The following is a 20000-nucleotide window of genomic DNA, read 5'->3' on the forward strand; positions in this document are numbered from 1 at the left end:
GAATACGGACCTTTCTCTCACATAACGTTTACATTCACAGCTCCCAAAACGCGCGCGCTCCGCTCTCACTCAGCCAAGCATTGCGTCTCTCGGCTCGGCGCTGCTCCACCTCGGCCCCTGAAGGCAAGCCAGCCAGGGGGAGGCATAAAGAACAGGAAGGTGTACAAGGCGCGATGAATGGAGAGAAAGGAGTAACACAAGACAAAAGAGAGAGAATTCCAGGCACCAGGAAAAGACAAGGGAAAAAGAAAAGAAAGAAAAAGGGAGGAAAAATAAGAATAAAAGAGAAGGGAAAAAGAAAAGAAGCGAAGAAAAATATAGTACGTTAATATTCGAGATTAATTTGTTTTCTGTGAGTGTGAAACTGAGCTTAAAACAGAAAAAAAATAAATACAGTAAAGGAGAGAAATGGAAGAGTATTAACAGAAAGTATAAATAGACGGAAAGGAAATACAAATAAAGAAAAAAATATATGTAGTAATTCAAACTGGCAAGAATAAAAAAGAAATATAATGAAGAGAGAGAGAGAGAGAGAGAGAGAGAGAGAGAGAGAGAGAGAGAGAGAGAGAGAGAGAGAGAGAGAGAGAGAGAGAGTATACTAACAAACTGAAAACCATAACGAGAGTAAAAGAACAACAAAAACTAACCCAGAGAAAATTTCTTAGCTACATTCCTTCAGTCAGTCAGTCAGTCAGTGTGTGTGTGTGTGTGTGTGTGTGTGTGTGTGTGTGTGTGTGTGTGTGTGTGTGTGTGTGTGTGTGTGTGTGTGTGTGTGTGTGTGTGTGTGTGTGTGTGTGCATGGAACGGCCCATTGTACTGCAGTAGAGAGAGAGAGAGAGAGAGAGAGAGAGAGAGAGAGAGAGAGAGAGAGAGAGAGAGAGAGAGAGAGAGAGAGAGAGAGAGAGAGAGAGAGAGAGAGAGAGAGAGAGAGAGAGAGAGAGGCAGGGCTGTGTTATTCATACAGTGTGACCTTTTACTCTTCTCTCCACATTTCCCTCCCTCAGGCTACTCCATTTCTTCTTCATATTCCTCCTCCTCCTCCTCCTCTTCCTACTATTACTACTACTATTACTATGTCTCATCCTACTACTGCTAATACTGTTACTATTCTTCTTCGCCCTCCTTCTCCTCTTTCTCCTCCTTCCACTACTACTACTTATATTACTACTCTTCTTTCTCCTCTTTCTCCTAAGTTATCATGACTCCTCCTCCTCCTCCTCCTCTTTCTCTTCCCTGGCGTGTTATCGATTCCCAGCCTCCTCTTCCTCCTCCTGCTCCTTCTCTTCTTCTCCCTCACTTACCCACATTTAGCAACTCCTCTCTCTCTCTCTCTCTCTCTCTCTCTCTCTCTCTCTCTCTCTCTCTCTCTCTCTCTCTCTCTCTCTCTCCCATACATCTCAGGTTCAGCCCTTATCTTAATCTCGGCACCCAGGTAGACTCCTTGACTTGTTTGCCTTTCGTCAGAGCCACAGGTATTCTCTCTCTCTCTCTCTCTCTCTCTCTCTCTCTCTCTCTCTCTCTCTCTCTCTCTCTCTCTCTCTTGTCCTGAAGATGTCTCGTTTCTTTGTAATGTATATTCCATGCAAATACTTTTTTTTATATATTATTATTATTATTATTATTATTATTATGCATTCGAGTGGATTTTGAGCTGTAATTTCTAGGAATTGTATTTTCTCTTATCATTCCTTCTCTTCTTCCTCTTAATTAATCTCTTACTTTCATACTAGTTTCCGTTCATTTCCATTCATTCTCACATACATTATTTCAACAGACGGTCATATTTCTGAAGCAATCGTCTTATCTCCCACATTTAACAAGCTCTATTGGATGTTACAGTCATTTCTAAGAGAGCTTTCCTGATTCTACTGACAGTTTAACAAAGCTTCTATACCATCAATAACAAAAAGCACCCGTGAAAATTCGAATAATAATCCATGTGACCTCTGAAAACAATACTGGTGAAAGAACAAAGCGTTTACCTAAGAAGTATACGGGCTTGAATTTTCCCGCCCATAAGCATAGCCTCTCCCACACGACCGCAGCAGTGTCTGGGTATTTTATGCTAATCGCGTGCAAATGAGGGAGGGACACATCGCCTGGTGTAGGAAATGCACGTCTAGGTGTTGTCGTCGTGCTGCGAGAGAGAGAGAGAGAGAGAGAGAGAGAGAGAGAGAGAGAGAGAGAGAGAGAGAGAGAGAGAGAGAGAGAGAGAGAGAGAGAGACTGCATCAGCCCGCCGTGCAAACAAAAAGACGTTACATGCAATCAGCCACATACCAAATCATCTCCGACTCGTAAACTCAAGAAAACACCAAAGCAAGATTCGTACGAGTATAATTCTACACATTACAACCTTTTATGGTACACCCCGCCAATAACACGTACACTAAAACACACCAATCCACTCACTTATTTACTTAACACTGTCACTTATATCATTCCCCTTTGACACGTCTTATCCCTCCAAGCAAAACTCTCTGCATACACGCATACATACATAGATACAAACGTACACATAAACTCAAGCAGCGTGACCTTCTATCCCTCTCAAATGGCATCTCCTTATCATACAAATATCACTTGAATATTCCACGCGGGGACGACTCGATGGTCTGAGAGATTTACAGCGAAGCGGAGCTGCTGTGAGGGTGTGGGTGCGCTGCGGCGATGGTGTGGCGGTGGTGTGGCAGTAGGAGGCTAGAGGAATCTTGTCAAGTGGCAAGGGAGTGAGGGTGTGTGAGGGAGAGAGGGTGAGAGTAAAGAGAGAGGGAAGCGTGGTCCTGCACTGTCCACATAGCGGTAAAGTGATGAAGGGGGACGGGAATGAATGAAGCAAAGTTAATATATGAAGTAAAGTGAGCAAATAAGTGCGGAATACAGGCAAAGGGCGGAGAAACTCGAGGTGGAGGAGTAGGAGAAGAAAGAGGAGGAGTTGGGGGAAGCCAGTCTCCAGATGACGGTGGCTCCATGAAAATTGCTGGTGGTGGGGAGAGCCTCGGGCGACGGGGGGGTGCGAGGGAGTTACAGGAGCGAGGATGGGGAGGAGTGGGGGGATGTGGGAGACCAAGGAAGGGGAGGAACAGGAGGAGGAGGAGGAGGAGGAGGAGGAGGAGGAGGAGGAGGAGGAGGAGGAGGAGGAGGAGGAAGAAGGGATGGAGACATGTTTATCCTTTCTTTAACCTCCCTCCCTGGTAGAGGCAAACGAAATCCTTCTCATCAGCCGCAGCACACTACTGAACTGAACTAACTCCTGCTGTGTCTTGCGGTCTTCCCTCCTTCCTGCTGTTCTTTTATTGCGCGACCTTTCCGTTAGTTTCTCCCTGCCTCTGTACGTCTCCCCTGCATGAGTATACCTAACCCTGTGTAGCAGAAGCACAGTCGGTCTAAGAATTTTCCCAGCCGCCACCACACGGCTCCTGGATACGGCGTGTTTTCGCAGTCAAGCCGTCGCCTACTGAGTGTTGTTGCAGCGAGGAAGATCTTGCACTCACTCTTTCACTCCTCACTCCCCTCTTGCTCTTTGGGCCGCGTCGGAGTGCTCTCATCAGGCCCTCTCTCCCTCTTCCTACCTCGGTGTTGACTTGAGAATCTATCTGTTTATCTCTCTGCACCCGTTTGTCTGCCTGTCTATTCCTGTGGTTTTGTCTGCTTCTATATGCTTGACTGGCAGGTGGCGCGTCTTCGTGTGTATTGATATGCATGTGAGTGTGCGTGTGTCTGTCGATTTAGTGTCCAGCTATGCGATTCCTCGGCCTTCAGTTTTGTTTTGGTTCTTGTTTCCCTGTTTGCTTTCATCCTCATCCCTTGCCAAGCCTTCCTGGTTCACCTACTTAATTCCTTCCTTCCTTCCTGCCCCTCCTCCACCCGCAGTTTCATTCACGGCAGGAAACAAAAGTCGATTGATTATGACGAGCAACACGTGTGCGCAGCCGGTATGGTTTCTAAATAAACACACACACACACACACACACACACACACACACACACACACACACACACACACACACGGCATCTAAATATACTAAAAACTGCATTGACTTAAATTTTTGGTAGGTCCACGCGTCAACACCCTCTTTAAGAGAACAACAAGCACAGTTTTTTTTTACACACACACACACACACACACACACACACAGGTCCAGCCCTCACTTAGCGGACCCGGGAAAAATTTAACCTGGACCCACAAAAGGCAACAGAATTTCGTCACTACTACGCTGGACTCCACCCCGCCCCCCTCACCATTCCCGATAGCAGCAGTACCACCACCACCACCGCCACGAATGCTGAGGGCGGCTCCAAGGGCTCCTACCTGGCAGTGTGCGGGGCGCGGCGTGGCCATCCCGCGGCCAGCGAGCTCCACCACCACCACCACCACCTCCCTCCGGCGCGGTGGTGGGATAGGGCCGCTTTTAAAACACCGCTGATGCTCCTGGTTCGTTACATCCTCGTCAGCACAGCGTCACACACACGTCTATAGGATACTCCCGGCGGCGTGGAGGGACAGCACTATACACTACGAGGGGCCAAGGCAGCGCGGGATGTTTGCTACACTGCCCGACCACTCCGCCCTGGCGCGTCCTCTCCCGCCACCAGCCTCGCACACACTGATGAGACTGGTTCCAACAATGTCCGCGCTCCTGCACACACACACACACACACACGCACACACGGCTTTTCCATATGTACACACAGTCACACATGCAATATTATTTTGAACTATGATGCTCGCTTTGAAATGAATGTTCGCTCCCCAATCTACCCCCTCCCAGGCACCTCAACCTCATGCCCCACCTGATGCTCCCTCCCCACGCTAACGCTCACACGAAACCATCAGGCGAGCGGTGAGTTAACACAGCCCAGCGCCGCAGTCCCGTGTTACCCCCTGAGTGAGTTTACACGGGCCAATAATCACATTCAACACGTCCCTCATGCGACTCCTCCCGTCCGTGCCTCGAGACGGTCCCTCACCCACACGTCTCACTCACCCGCGCACTCACACGTAACAGGATCATCGGGCACCCGGGCAGAAGGTCCTCGGCGGCTTATCCTATTATAGACTGAATCGGTCCTATGACCCTGAGTGAAAAGAAGCAAGAAATCTACCTAATATGGATTTCCCGCAAATTAATGTATGCTGCCCAGTTTTTTTTCCTGGAGAGATAACTGGCCATATTTCACCTCTGACCGGGAGCGCTGGGCGAGGGGTGAAGGAGGAGGGACGGTGGCAAAGGACAGGAAATTACGTAAAAAAATCCCTGATGAGTTCGAATTTCAGTGGCGAGGAGGTAGTGGTGGTGGTGGTGGTGGCTACCCCCGCCCCGTCCGGCCCCCCACGCTCAAGAAGCCGGTGTCGCGAGGAGACATTTTCTCATCATTTAATATCCGACGGAGCCTCGCAACGCCACTACGACACATCTCAGAAGCCTAGTTTGGACACAGTACCTCGGCTACGTGCTTCGTGCCGTGGTGCGGGTCCTGCTCACAGCGGGTAGAGATGATAAACATAATGTCAGACAGCTGTGTGTGTTTCGACCGCTGCTTCCCACGACTGACACGACCAGGCCGGAGACAGAGATGCCAGATTCCCTCCAAGAACGTTTATAAGACGCCAAACTAAACCCCTCTCAAGGTTGTCAGGCGATCAAGAAGCCATCAACCCTGTCAGTATGCAAGACTCGAATACAATAGTTCCCCTTGAAGTGAAGTGAACGAAAAACGGAGTCATCTGCTCACTTAGTCTTAGAATCTCGTTGCCAGTTAACGTCCGGCGGTGAAGGAGTCAAAAGGAGTAACTGAGGGACATGGAGCAGCCGGGGGCATGTGGAAGACGCCGACACAATGGCCTTCTTCCTCCGTCATTGGACCGCACTGATACGTCGATTGTGTTTGGAGTGGAAGCAGACTGTTCCTGGGTCGCGGGGTAAGTGGAAGGTCGGGGCGAGGTGGGGAGACAGAGCGGGAGGTAGGAAGGCGAGGGAAGAGGGGAGAGTGTACAGGGGCGCTCAAATAAATTATGCAAAGTGTGATGGAGGCGAAGGCGTATTGGGTGAAGTTTGATTAGATTGGACGCGGTTCGCACGGACTCGTCTTGTTTGCGAGCCTTGCACCAGCGGCTCCGACACCTGTGGCCAGGGAGGTGCGCCAGCCCAGATACCTCCCAACCATGAACTGATAATTATAATTAAAGCTAATGGTTCGTGTAGTGATTCTCTCTCTCTCTCTCTCTCTCTCTCTCTCTCTCTCTCTCTCTCTCTCTCTCTCTCTCTCTCTCTCTCTCTGTCTGTCAAATGTCAATTGATTTAAATCTATTATTCAATCCATTTTCTCTCAACTTAGCCTTTCTTCTCCCTTCGCCCTGCCTTCACCCCGCCTTCCCTCCTCCGTCACGCATTCCTTCACTCCTCGCGGGGCATCCTTCCACCTGCTCACCACCGCGAGCCGACATGGGTGAGAAAGATAACACCGAAGACAAAAAAAAACAAAAAAAAAACAAATAGTAGTAGTTGTAGTTGTTGTAGTAGTAGAAGTTATAACAGGACAAGCACAAAAACAAGGAAATGAGGAAGAGGAGGAGGACGAAGACGAGTAAAAGGACAAAGACGAAGACAAAAGCAAGACGAGGGCGAAGAAGAAGACAAGGAAGAAGAAAAGCATGAAACAGAGAGAGAGAGAGAGAGAGAGAGAGAGAGAGAGAGAGAGAGAGAGAGAGAGAGAGAATGAAAAGCAGCATCACCACCGTAAGAAGGAAAGTTAACGGAGTGGAGTCCCGCAAGGTTAGGGTCCTTCGTTTCTTATCAGGAGCGAAACGATATGTCTTTGTTTACCAGTGGCCTTCGCGTGGAGACCTGAGGACCCCGACGCGCTCCACCACCGCAGGAAAACACACAAGGCGCTGCACACAGGGGCGTCACGACACCTTCCCCCGCTGGGACCCTCGACCTCCTGGCTTCGAGGTGACGACGCTAAATTTGCCAACACTTCGACACCACCCAATCGTTTTCTTCGCGAGGGAATTCTGCATGGAAGGACTTACTCTCTCTCTCTCTCTCTCTCTCTCTCTCTCTCTCTCTCTCTCTCTCTCTCTCTCTCTCTCTCTCTCGTACTTTCCTTTATTTAATTAGTTTCAGTTCTCTGTCTCGTTCTTCCTCATATCTCCTCCCCCCACTCTCCCCCCCGACTCTCTCTCTCTCTCTCTCTCTCTCTCTCTCTCTCTCTCTCTCTATTCTTCATCCAGACAATCATATTCATATTCAAATGGTCTAATTAAGCCATATTAGCAAACTCTTAATTAAAACCTTTTATAATATTCACCTGAGCACGCACGCACGTAACCTTACCTGACCTTCCCTCCCTCTCTTCCCTTCCCCTCGCCTCCGTCATCCCCCTAGCCCCGTAGATCCATTAGTTAAGGGGGAGAATCGATTTGAAAGGGTGGGAGAGATGGGGGTCAATCTGAATGTGTATGTGTGTGTGTCTGTGTGTGTGTGTGTGTGTGTGTGTGTGTAGTATCACATTCCCTTTTTAACGAGAATCGAGCGCATTTTACGACCTGAAAATAAATATATAAAAAAAAACATACCTACACAGTGGGAGAAAAACAGGGAGAGAAGGAGAGGGAGGGAGAGGATGAGACGAAGGAATACAACATCGTAAACCTAAGAGATAGAAACGTGGACAGGAGAGAGGGGGAGGGAGGGAGGGGAGAGGGAAAGACGGAGAGGGAGGGAGGTGGTGTAATAAAAGGGATAAGTCCAGTAGATGGGAGAGATAGGAAGAGGTAAGGAGATGAAGAAGGAGATGGTGAGGTGTAAAAGAGAGATAGGATGGACGGGGAGACGAAACGACGACGGGGCAATAAGAGAGAGAGAGAGAGAGAGAGAGAGAGAGAGAGAGAGAGAGAGAGAGAGAGAGAGAGAGACAGGGTAAAAAATTAGGTTCCATTAGCAGGGTGGTCCCAGGGGCGTGACTCTCTCTCTCTCTCTCTCTCTCTCTCTCTCTCTCTCTCTCTCTCTCTCTCTCTCTCTCTTCGTTGTTTGTTATTGTAAATGAGTCCATTGTTCTTATTATAATTTCTCTCTCTCTCTCTCTCTCTCTCTCTCTCTCTCTCTCTCTCTCTCTCTCTCTCTCTCTCTCTCTCTCTCTCTCTCTCTCTCTCTCTCTCTCTCTCTCTCTCTCTCTCTCTCTCTCTCTCTCTCTCTCTCGCACATTTACATATTCAGAATCAATCCTATTCTAACCTTCCTTCTAAAACCAACTCCTCCTCTTCCTCCTCCTCCTCCTCCTGTTCCTCCTCCTCCTCCTCTCCTTGCCACTCTCCTCTCCCCAATTAAAGTGGCATTACCTGGGCAAAGGTCCCAACCTCAGAACAATTAACACTACCCTGAGAGGGGGAGATAAGAGAGAGAGAGAGAGAGAGAGAGAGAGAGAGAGAGAGAGAGAGAGAGAGAGAGAGAGAGAGAGAGAGAGAGAGTCTACAGGTATATAGATGTTGCTTTTGGCCACGTGAATTTTCTACAGGTCCTGGTGGTGATGGTGGTGGAGGGATGCTGTGAGGGATTCTACAAAGTGGTGTGGACTGTAGAGGAGTAGTGGTTCTGTGTGACAAGGAGGATCGTCTACTGTGCTGATATGGACATGAGAACAAGGGCGTAAGAAAACAAGGGAAGCCGCTAGAACCCTTCAGGCCTACACGTGGCAGTCCCTGGATGAAACTTACCTGCTTATATCCACCTTTCATCCTTTTCCATTAATTTGTCTAATCTTCTTTTAAAATTCTTTAGTATCTCGGCTGTAACGTCCTGATGACTGTCTATTCCATTCATCTACCGCTCTATTTAAGAACCATTTTAAAATTCCATAATACTCGTATCTCGTCTCGAACATGATTACTGAGTCTTTTTTCATTCATTTATCTCTCTAAGAACCAATTCCTTCCCATCTGTTTTTGAAATCTAACCTTATCAAGCTTTAATCCATCATTTCTTTTCCTATCCTGAACATAAAACTCAACGTAAGAGAAGCTGTGAGAAGCCATTAGCCCAGTTCACAACATTCCCTGTACAATAAACAGTAAATACCTGTATGCTATCTCTCCATCGGCGTCCATAAACCTGTATAATCTCTCCAGCCTCACTACTGCCTATGTGATGCGGTGTTGTGGTGTAGTTGTGTTGTGTGGTGATGTGGTAATTGCTATAAGTGTGGTGGTGTGGTGAGGTGCGATAGAGGAAAGGTGCTGGATAATTCCCTCTCTGTCATCACGTCCATTCCTCCTCTCACCTTCACCTCCTACCTGTTCTCTCCCACCCCTCTCCCCTCATTACCCCCTCTCCTCTCCTAAAGCCCCCCCTACCTCTTCTCCTCTTTCCTCCCCCTCCCCTTACTTCTTACTCTTCAGTCCCTCCTCTCTACCATCACAAATCCTGTATCAGTGCTGCTTCCTTCCCCTCTTCTACTCTAATCCCTCCTTACCTCTTCCCTTCCTCCCTTCTATCCTATCTTTAACTCTCTACTTTCTTCCCAGCTCCTCCCTTGCTCCTGAATCCTTTTAATAGAGGATCGCGAGGGATAAACAGCTAACGACACTATTAAATTCTTCTTATGATATTTAATTACACTGTATAAACCTCTGTATCATCTTTCCCTTATATTTTTAGCTTCCCCAGGCATCTTTCATTAATAATTCCTCCAAGTGAATCACATAAGTGACTTCAAAAGGTAATTCTCACAGGTGACTCTACTAATAACTCTCCTAGTATCTCTCCTAAGTGAGTTCAACAGGTAAATTCCCCAGATAACTTCCTCAGGTGACTTTCCATAGGTGACTGTACAAGGTAATTCTGCCAGGTAACTTCTTCAGGTAATTCCACAGGTGACTCCCACAGGTGACTCCCACAGGTGACTCTCAGGTATCTTCCACAGGTGACTCTCCCAGGTGACTCCCTCTGGTGATTTCTACAGGTGCCCCCATCCCAGGTTACTCCCGCAGGTGCACCTCCTCCTTTCCCTCTTTCTTGCAGTCGTGGGAACTCGCTACTGAATACGTTAACCTCCTCTTCTTCCTCCTCCTCCTCCTCCTCCTCCTCCCACTTATATTATTTTTGCCTCTCCCTTCTGTACCTTAATTTCCTCCCCTTCTCGCCCTCCCTTCCTGCTACTCGCCCTGCCACCGCTACTCCCCTTAATTGGCGTTTTGGGGCACATTTTCATACTCACATCATTATTTTTCGTTGCGTTCACAGGTGAGATGGAGGGAAAGTGAGAGGGAGAGGGAGAGGGAGAGGGGGAGGGAGAGAGATGGAGGGAGAAAGACTGACAGACAGGTTTGGTAACATTAGATCTTATAGTTCCCCGCACACACTGGTTCTGGTTTACACGAATGCGCGTGCACACACACACACACACACACACACACACACACACACACACACACACACACAGGAGGAGAGGGCGTCGTTTCTAGGGGGAGGAATGATATAAAATTAGTCGTGTGTGTGTGTGTGTGTGTGTGTGTGTGTGTGTGTGTGTGTGTGTTGCCGGGATGGGAGGATGAGTCTAAATTGAGGCAGAATTTTTGTAATAAGAAATTAATCCTCTCTCTCTCTCTCTCTCTCTCTCTCTCTCTCTCTCTCTCTCTCTCTCTCTCTCTCTCTCTCTCTTTCTCTCTTTACGCAGGGAACTTGATAAAATCTTTAAATGTCTGGTAATTAAGATGTTTGTGCACGTGTGTGTGTGTGTGTGTGTGTGTGTGTGTGTGTGTGTGTGTGTGTGTGTGTGTGTGTGTGTGTGTGTGTGTGTGTGTGTGTGTGTATGTGTGTTGTTTTCACTCGCACTGGTACATACGTAGTAGTAGTAGTAGTAGTAGTAGTAGTGGTAGTAGTAGTAGTAGTAGTAGTAGTAGTAGTAGTAGTAGTAGTAGTAGTAGTAGTAGTAGTAGCAGAAGTAAAAGTAGAAGTAGTAGGAGTGGTAGTAGTAGTAGTAATAGTAGTAGTAGTAGTAGTAGTAGTAGTAGTAGTAGTAGTAGTAGTAGTAGTAGTAGTAGTAGTAGTAGCAATAGTAGCAGTAGTAGTAGTAGTAGTGACAACAACAGCAGCAACAACAAGAAGAAGAACAACAACAACAACAACAACAACAACAACAACAATAACAAGGACAACAACAACAGCAACAACATTTCCGCCCCCGGCCTCCAAATCCTTCACCTCCAGCCTGGAATGGACACACACACTGCGGCACTGAAGGAGTGTCGTTGTTCATTCCCCAGAGAACAGTCCAGAGGGAGCTCGGGGACGTGCCTCGAGGACTGACTGGCGGCACGAACTCGGCGTCAATGTCCAGCGGCGACAGTCACACGCCTCCCATCGCTTCACGTGCGGGTGCCAACACTCCATCCGCGGCAATGCGTCTTGGCCAGCACGCCCAGGAAGTCCTCACTGAGACATAAACCCCGAAGCCCTTGACGCAGCGCGGGCAGGTCATCACTCCAGCCCAGCCTCTGAACATCCGCAAAGGAGGCAGGTCTCCACCCCTCCCGAGGACCCTCCCCGCCAGCTGGGGCACTACAGGCCACAAAGGACACGGTGGAGGGCGGGAGAGGGAGCAGGGCATCTCTGTGCTTGCCAAGATAAAGGGGCGGCTCCTTCCTTTCAAATTAAGTCGTTCAGGGCTGAGTGCCTCTTGGGGCGTCTCGCAGTGGGTGGCAGACGTGCCTTTGTGTACTGAGTCACGTTGGCCACTGTGTGACGCAGCTGCGAGGCTCCGCAGTGGCGGCGGTGCGGTGCGGTGCGTGGTGCGGCGGGGAGGCCCACCACACAGATGAGGCTGCCGGGTTACAAGTGTCACCGCATGACCAGGCAGCTTTGTGGCGGACCCGAGGCGCTGCTTCCACCTCACCTTCACGCCGAATGCTGTGGTCTGTGCCGCTGCCTGAGGGAGGCTGGTGCTCACTGAGGCGGGGGACAAATCACCTCTTGAGGTGGACTGACACGCGTGACGCTGTTAGGGACGAGTTATTGGAGATACGGCTGCAGGACTCTGGGGACGGGGCAACACTTATCTTTGAGATGCCTATGGCAGAGTTCTCTGTCGAACAGGTGCAGCCTCAACAGTCCCGCTAGCGAGGGCAAGGCGGCAACGCCCCTCTGGTGGTGGCCACAGGTGGTGGCCTGGCGATTAGTGCCACACCACACTCAAGGCGTCCACTGCAGGACTCGTTGGGTCTAATCATCTCCTGCTTCACAAAAGTGGCCACCGACACTCAGCATCCAGGCTGATTATAAGGTTGAGAACCTTACCGGTCTTTCAGTATACATGTATCCAGTCAACCAGGCCGAGGTAATGTGGCGAGGAGAAGCCGCTACACATGTTGCCGCGCTGCTGGAGACGAGAAGCTTTCTGTGCAGAACACTCGGAAAGATGCAGTAGGCGGGGCGGGTTGGTGCACTGTGAGTGGCTGGGCAGGTGTGGGTGGGCGAGGGCTGTATGCTCTTCACAACACGCCTGGACACCCCTCATGAGGCGCACCGACGAGAGGGAGGGAGGGCGTGGCCAGCTCGGGGCAACATCACCAGAATTGTTTTGCAGATAAACATCAAAAGCGGTGGAGCGCATCGCCTTGTGGCTGAGGAGTGGCGCGGCGCCCTCATCTCTCAGGGCACCAGCTTTCAGGGCCAAGGACGACACTGGATTTTCCGCTGCGTAGGACTCGTAATGCAGTGAGGCTTGCAGAGTCAGAGGCAAGTCCTGCGGGAGGCACAATCCCTGTGGACGATAATCCTGTCTCGTGTGTTTCTGGCGACGACAAAGAGGAATGTGGACTAAAAATTCTTGCTGCATTTTTCCGCAAATCTAAAGATAGGAGGAAAAAAATAAGGAGAAGGAGGGAAGGAACGAGATAAGAACCGGGAGGAGGAGGAGGAGGAGGAGGAGGAGGAGGAGGAGGAGGAAAAAGAAGAGAAGGAGGAGAGCTAAATGTCACGAGGCCACTCCAAGTACAGTACAAAGGCTCTATATTTTCCTTCCCCTGCAATCCAGCACAGTATTTCCCCCGCCTCCCCTTAAGGGACTCCTCCGCTTCACCGTCAAGAGCTCCACAGTCTCCACAGGTGTCATCCTCGGCGCTAATTAACCTGCCAACACCTGGGGGCTGCAACAGGTGCCTGGGCCATTCAGAACACTCGACAAGATGAGCACGTGTCGCTTGAGTCACGTGAGGGTGTCCTTGTGTGTGTGAGTGTGTGTGTGTGTGTGTGTGTGTGTGTGTGTGTTGCTACGAGGAGGAGGAAGAAGAGGATTACACAGGATAATACAAGATAACAAACTACTACAAACCTGGTCCATGTAAGAAGAAGAAGAAGAAAAAGAAAAATGGATTAAATGGATAAAATGAGAAAGCAAGAGGCGGTGAAGATCAAGGAAAGAGGATGGAATTGAGAAACGAAGAGGAGGAGGAGGAGGAGGAGGAGAAGGAGGAGGAGGAGGAATGCAATCAATCACTATAAGAGGCAAGCCAACTAATTGAGTAACTGTAGAGTGAAAATTTGACCAGAACGTTCTCACAGCCTTCTCTCTCTCTCTCTCTCTCTCTCTCTCTGGTAAACGCAGCAAGCCACCCACTCCACACACACACACACACACACACACACACACACACACACACACACACACACAAACACTCACATACTCGTACCTTCCTTAACCTTCCACAATTAAGAGAGGCGTCAGCACGAGGCGGAGGTTTGTCAGGGAAGATTTACTAGCATGAAGAACTTAATTATCTGTGTTTATAAGAGTCTCGCCGGCCTTCGCGGGGTTCGGCGGGGCCTCCTCGACCCTCCACCTCGGGAAAGACAACAAGCGTGTGTTTATCCGCGGACAAGGCGAGGCAGAGGAGAAATTTGTTGCCGCGTTGACTGAGTAATGAAGGTAAATGAAGTCGAGGGTTTATACACCGTGAATCTTTGACTTTATTTCGCGGGTTCTTGTTGTGGTGGTATTCTTGGTATTTTCAAATGTTCCAGGCTTCAGTGGATGCTACAAGGAGTTTAACAAGCTCGAAGGGAAGTTATTTGGTAGTTTTCAAGGGTGTTTTCGTGATTCAACAGGCTTAGGGGAATTTTATAAAGGTTTTCAATGGTGTTATCGTGATTCTGGTGAGTGTGGTAGGTTCAAGGGAAGTTATGGATTTCAGTGGTTTTTATGATCGAAGTGATAATTTAATAGGTTCAAGGAATTTATTAGGGTTCTCATTGATATTTTCGTGTTTCTAATAATAGTTTAGCTGTTATAATGGTTTTCAAGAGTGTTTTCATGATTTCAGTGATACTTTAACAATGATTCAGCAAGTTCTTGGTGTTTTCAAGAGTGTTTTCATTAATCTAGTGGTGGTTTAACAAAGACTGCACCATCATGGGACAAAACACCCATGAGAACCCGACTAATCGCGTCTGTGTCTTTTGTAAAACAGTCTGTGAGAGAAACCAAAGCGTTTTAAAATACAATACGTTTAATAAAATAAAAACAATCACTTGAGCTTCTTCTTGGCTAGGCGAGTAGCAATAACACTCATAAACAAAACACCCTTCTTCACTATCGATCAAAACTCGCGCTTCTAATAAAACAGCGGGAAAACTTTCGTGCCGCAATCAGTTTGAACAAGAGGGAAATAATGAGCACGTAAACTCCACACATGATGAAGTAGCGGGCTGTGTTTGCGGCGAGTCCCAGAGTTGAAGTGTCAGGACCTCGCTTCCTCTCCCTGGCACGCACGGGGAACAGTTCAGCTCAGGGGAAATATTGTGGACAGTACGTCAAGTTAATGAAGACAGCAAGGGACACGTGGGGAGGAATGACTGCTGCTGTTTGCTGGCCCGTGTAATGTGATCTGTGGGAGGATGAGAGTTACAAGTGAAGTGAAGGTTACTTTGCGGAATATATAAAGGAGGCAAGAATAGGGAGGTGCTAATATAATGCCGTAAAGAATTAATAAGTAGATGAATAGATAAATAAAGAGATAAAATAAATAAAGAAAGAAAAAGAAAGAAAATACTAGTGATAATAATTAATAAGTACGTACGTAAGTAAATAAATAAGTAAACAAATAAAATTTGGATTAGGAGGTGAAGTCAAGATCAAATTTCATATTCACAAACATATCAGCGTCTTACCTCGCCTAATTCCAACAAGCTGCAGTGGGAGTTACCGGGGCATTCAAAAGGTGCCTTCACGTTTCTATCGCTAATTTTAACAAGGATTCCACATCGTCAACAGACAACAACACCCTTTTGAGATGCCGGCTAATGACCTCCGTGGCCTTTGAAAACACTCCTGATGAGAGAACAAAGCGCTTAAGAATACGGGATTAAAAGTCAATTAACCTGTCGCACTCACTCACTTCCCTCTTGCTAAACATCTTCTCTCAGTCTTCACTCCTTTGTTCTGCTGGTAATCTTGCTAAATCTAACCGCTAATAGACTGTTAGTGCACCAGAGAACTTAAGATGGGATGAAAACGCTAAACAGAGCGGAGGTGAGGGAGGTAAACTATCTATTTATTGACTTTTATTTCTATGCAGGAGTGGCGCTGGTGTAGGGCAACAAAAAGGTTAAAAAGGATTAATAAAAGGTTCACTGAAGATGCCAGAAAAACAGTAAGAAAAAAGTTATGAAAAAGAATAGATTTTGCAATGTCTAGCAGCTATAATATTTGGAGGTGGCTTGAGAACGAGAACAAATATCCCAGGGTGGCTAGAGACTGAGGAAAGATGCATCAAATAGCAGTGAAAGGGTTAAAAGTACTCGAGATCAGACCCCGAAACATTTAATAACACTGGTCTATACTCTGACACTTCTGCGCCGCACCTCCACTACATTCAGAGGGCTCTACTTGAAATGACACGGTTTTTTAATGGTCTTTTTATGGTTCTAGTGACGGATTAACAATATTTCTATATTATTAACAGTAGAAACACTTTTGAGACTAATAATCTTTATAGCCTTTGAAAACTGCCATGTTGAGAGAGCAAAGTGTTTCAGAATACCGTCCACGGTCCGCAGGAGTAAACAAAGCACGTATGATACTGTCTGAGGAGTCACCGCGGATGGAGTGACAGCGAGCGAACAACCCGCCCCACTATCGACGCCCAGAGAAGCAAACATCGCCGGGACTTAGAGGAGCATACACGAGTCACACGTGCACGCCCTCCTTCAGCGCACCGCCCGATATTAAAAGAGTGTCAACACATCATCAATTCAACCCCAGCCAGGACAAGACTCCACCCGCCCCATAATCCACAGCGCGCATTATGCAGAACACACAGCTACTGCCTCTTTGGTTTGCGATTGAAAGATTTTAAACTTCCTTATCTTTGGTTCTGGTCTTTGTTTCTTGGTAGTCTCTTGAACACTGCAAATTTCAACCACTTCCTTTGTTGTACTTTTTTTTTTTTCGTATTTACAACAATAAACCTATGAATGAATGAATCAATCTTTAGTTTTTCGTTACAGATGGACTTGTAACGTTACTAAGAAGTATTCAAACATCTCTGCAGTTTTAAGTAGCTTTTAAACACTGCAGATCTCCGTTGAAAAGATCGTAATGGTATGAAGTATGACATACAGCACACTTTTCTCTATTAATCGTTTTGTTCTTAATACATATAGACTTAGAACATCTATAGCTAATAATTTAACGCATTCAGTATTACAACACCAGTTTCATGACTCTTCTGGATGCCATTAGAGGATTTTATGAAGTTTACGATGGTATTTTTCATTGTCAAGGTGTTAAGAATCCAGAATAACCCAACCGCTATAATCTAACATATATTTTTTGTGCTCTGACAAACAACAGATTTTAGAAAGTAAGAAAACTGTCTCTTGCACTAAATGGGTTAAATATTGCTGACTTTCCAATGAATAAATCTCGAGAATATGAAATAACGAAAGGAACACTGCCTGAATGGATTAAATTTTACAGTAAAGCTTTCCCAGGGAAGAGATCTTGATGATACGAAGTAATGAAAGAGAACACTGCCTTGCGATACAATTAGAAATATCACTTCCTTGAGAAACCTTCCCCTGGTCTGTGGCTTTTAAACATTGAAGGGTTTCCGTCAAGCCGCCCCGGGGATATGAAATAAGTTGCCTTGCTCAGGGTTCAGGAGGATAAGTGGCGAGGAGTCAAAAGTCAAGAGGCGGCGCGGCTAGAACCTTCAGGGTATGAGGCGCGAGGAAGGGCAGGCAAGTGGTCATGATTACAGTGGTGCTTAGGGTCAGGCTGGAGCGAGGGAGGCAGCGGCAGACGCCCAGCTCAGGTTACGCGACGTGTGAGGAGACTGAGAACAAGGGGCGAGTGTTGAGGGGGACCAGGCGTGGATGTGGGTCTGAGTCCTGAGATAGTGAAGATAGAGACTTCCTTAGGGACTGGAAAGGCGGGGTGGAGGCTAACAGCGCCGCAAACACCCCGGTGACCTCAAGCGGGACGCATTGTGCCTGGGGGCCTAAGGCAGGTGTGGGAACTGGGTACGGGAGACGCTGGACAGGACTCGGATGGGTGTAGGACGTGTACATGATTGGTGGATACGTGGACATTAGCACTACACAAAGGAAGAAGCTGTTTGTGATAAGGTACGGTAATACAATCTAAAATTATGAGACGTGGGACACTTAGAACGAAGTATCCTCTTCATACAGACACTTATTTCCTTCCCTCCTTCGTGTGTGTGTGTGTGTGTGTGTGTGTGTGTGTGTGTGTGTGTGTGTGTGTGTGTGTGTGTGTGTGTGTGTGTGTGTGTGTGTCGCAGGGTGTGAGGGCGCCTTGGAGAACACCTGAATCAACCCCAGTGGGAGATTTCTCAGCACGTGACAACCCACCAGACGGGTCCCGGTCTCCTCTCCCAGGCCGGGCAGGCGTTTCATTAACACTCACACAACAGGTCGAGGACACCACTGAGGGGACCTTTAAACACCTTGAACACCACCTCACACTGCCTGTACTGCAACCATACACACCTTTACTTATATGCGTTAACCCTTTCATTGCTAAACAAATATCTTCTTATATCCATGTACATTTTTTTAAACACTTACGTACTGCAGTCTCTTGAATTGTTCTGTAGGAGAGAAAATACTAAATTAACCATCAATGCTCTCCTTTTTTTTATGTATCCATACAAACTTTTTTTTTTTTTTACAGTGCTCTCGTTAACAAAGGAAGACCATAGCGGCGAAATGATTAAGTAAATAGGTCTAGCAGGAAGCATTACTGTGAGTGTGAATATGGGTCAGAGTGAAACAGTGCGTGGTTTTGAGGAGCGAGGCACAATACTGAGCTGAAGCAGTACTTGGACGTCACAGAATGGGAGCAAAATTTCAAGATAACGCTAGAGAATATTAAAGGAACTGCGAGATACATGTTCATAATGAGACATTCCGTTACCTATAGTGCTGCCGTTGACCAGAGCCCCTCTTGGTATTGTACTCTTAAACAAAAGAACATCGCTATCTGTACATTACCTTCCAATCCTTGTGACGGAAAAAGCGTACAGGCAACATCTGACGTACGTTACAAGTTCCTGACATCTCGGAAACTTAGAGAGCGGTCGTTATGAATCGCAAAACCGCACATGCGTAGATAATTAAGGCAGTAACTGAGGGATTATTTCATATCCGTAGATAATTAAGGCAGTAACTGAAGGATTATTTCGGACAGTAAAGAATAAGTGGGACAGTAAAAGGAGTAGATAATAACTGTAAAGGAAAGGATAATTCACACAGTAAACACTAATTTAGGCAGTCAAGTAGAGGTTAATTCAGACAAGAAAGAATAATCTAGACAGTAAAGAGAAGGATAAGTCAAGCAGTAAAGGATAAAACGGACTGTAAAGAGTAATTCAGGTATGGTAGGATAATTTTAGCCATGGCGTGGGGAAGGGAACACTATGGAGCCAGTGACAAATTACAGCTTAAGATATTCAGCTTGGATTTGAGAAGAAAACGTAAATATGGCCATGTTATCCGAGTGACGGGTGATGGACGGCTGGAGAGAGAGAGAGAGAGAGAGAGAGAGAGAGAGAGAGAGAGAGAGAGAGAGAGAGAGAGAGAGAGAGAGAGGGTGGGTGGGGGTGAGTACGTAGGGAACGGAGAAAGTTGGCAGTCTTTGTCTCCACTCATGGACTGGCTAATGATGATGATGATGATGATGATGATGATGATGATGACGATGATGATTTGTGTTCTATTATCATCAATCATAATTTTCTTCCCTTATTTCCACTGCAATTATTTATTTATTTTTTTCTGCACATGAATTTCCTCCTCCATCTTTTCCTCTATTTTATTTTTCCCTCCTCCTCCTTTTCCTCCTTCTCCTTTTCTTCGCGCTCGATTCGAAACGGTTTCAGTCTCAGGTTCGCTTCATGAAACTGAACATTCAAAACAATACCTCTTTTACTGCTCCTCCTCCTCTTCCTCTTGCGCTCATCTCTAAGTAAAGAAAGAAAAAAAAAACTTGAGTTTCTCTTTTAGTCAGCGTTTTCTTCGATAACGGAGAGACAAGTCACTGTTGATGGAGACAACACAGAGAGAGAGAGAGAGAGAGAGAGAGAGAGAGAGAGAGAGAGAGAGAGAGAGAGAGAGAGAGAGAGAGAGAGAGAGAATGTTTAGGGAACGGGACAGTAATGTTTAAAAATGAAAAAAAAGTAAGTAAGAAAGAAAGGAAGGGAAGGAAAGAAGGAAGGAAAGAAGGAGGTAAGGAAACTAGAACGAAGATAAGAAAAAAATAAAGGATAAAAGATAAGAAAATAAATGAATGAAAGAAAGAATGGAGAAGAAAAGAGAAGGAAAGAGGGAAGAAAGGAAGAAAACAATTATTCTTTCAGTAAAAGACTGTTTTTCTTTACTATTTTTACGATCTAGGAAGAAAGGAAGGAAAGAAGGAGGGACGGAAGGAAACATTATGCTCTTGCCAAAAAAAGAATATGTTCTTTTATTTATTTTTTCT

At 46.8% G+C, this 20000-nt stretch overlaps 1 protein-coding gene across 2 annotated transcripts in view; it reads right to left on the minus strand.

Moving 5' to 3' along the window:
* Positions 1 to 20000, minus strand: part of LOC135109241 (vang-like protein 2-B) — a 72332-nt gene that overhangs the window by 34497 nt on the left and 17835 nt on the right. Inside the window, exon 1 of one of the 2 annotated variants that reach the window (XM_064020486.1) lies at positions 4312 to 4616. The exons of the other annotated variant lie outside the window; for it this stretch is intronic. The gene's annotated coding sequence lies outside the window, so the exon portion shown is untranslated. Of the gene's footprint in view, positions 1 to 4311; positions 4617 to 20000 lie in introns of those variants that run through there. 2 annotated transcript variants of the gene reach the window in all.

This window comes from Scylla paramamosain, chromosome 18 (genome assembly GCF_035594125.1).
Source record: "Scylla paramamosain isolate STU-SP2022 chromosome 18, ASM3559412v1, whole genome shotgun sequence".
Lineage (NCBI taxonomy): Eukaryota > Metazoa > Arthropoda > Malacostraca > Decapoda > Portunidae > Scylla > Scylla paramamosain.